The sequence below is a fragment of the Oreochromis niloticus genome, linkage group LG4, assembly GCF_001858045.2.
Source record: "Oreochromis niloticus isolate F11D_XX linkage group LG4, O_niloticus_UMD_NMBU, whole genome shotgun sequence".
Classification (NCBI taxonomy): domain Eukaryota; kingdom Metazoa; phylum Chordata; class Actinopteri; order Cichliformes; family Cichlidae; genus Oreochromis; species Oreochromis niloticus.
The window spans coordinates 13,768,726-13,769,490 of NC_031969.2; positions in this window are offsets into that span (position 1 = coordinate 13,768,726).

The following is a 765-nucleotide window of genomic DNA, read 5'->3' on the forward strand; positions in this document are numbered from 1 at the left end:
GAACTGTAAAACACACTTTATATATGTTTAATACGACACCCTGTGACATAACGATGACACCATAACAGGCTAAACTCATCATATTGTAAAAAATATTAGAAACCATCAAAGTTCTATAGCCTTTGCCCTTCGAGTGCATGCTTACCAGGCCGTAAACATGTTTTCTGAGAGTTTATAAAGATTGACTCAAGTGGTCACAAGAGAAACTGATGTTTTTGATGCTTCCTGCTTTGCGCAAGTTTTACGCGCAACAATAACTGAGGAAACACATGACAAGTATGGTAACTAATATCTCTGTCAATCCTTTTAAATAATCTGGATGAATTAAAGTAAAATGGCAATTTATAGATTCAAGGGAAAACGGGGCTCTATCAAGTAAATCGAAATATGATTAATGAATGTCTAGTCACATCAGCACGTTTTAAACACATTAATGCGCACATAAGAATACTTGAGGACAAAACTGAGGGGATTCAGAGGTTAATTCTATCTGAAGAACAACAGCACACACTGTCTTTACTGTTCTTCTACATGGTTGTCATTAATTAAATTATGCTAAAAAGAAGACTGTCTGTGTTTTCTACACCCTAGACCTTTGAAGGATGTGAGAAGATTTAAAAGTTGCTTCTTATTGTTGAGTTTTTCTCGTCAACATAACAAAAGAAAGGGCAAAGTAAATGGTACAGACCCTGAGGAAATAGCAGCCACTTCCTGTTCAGTCAAGCATGCCCGATAAGACATGGAACAGCCCTTCAGCACCACCAC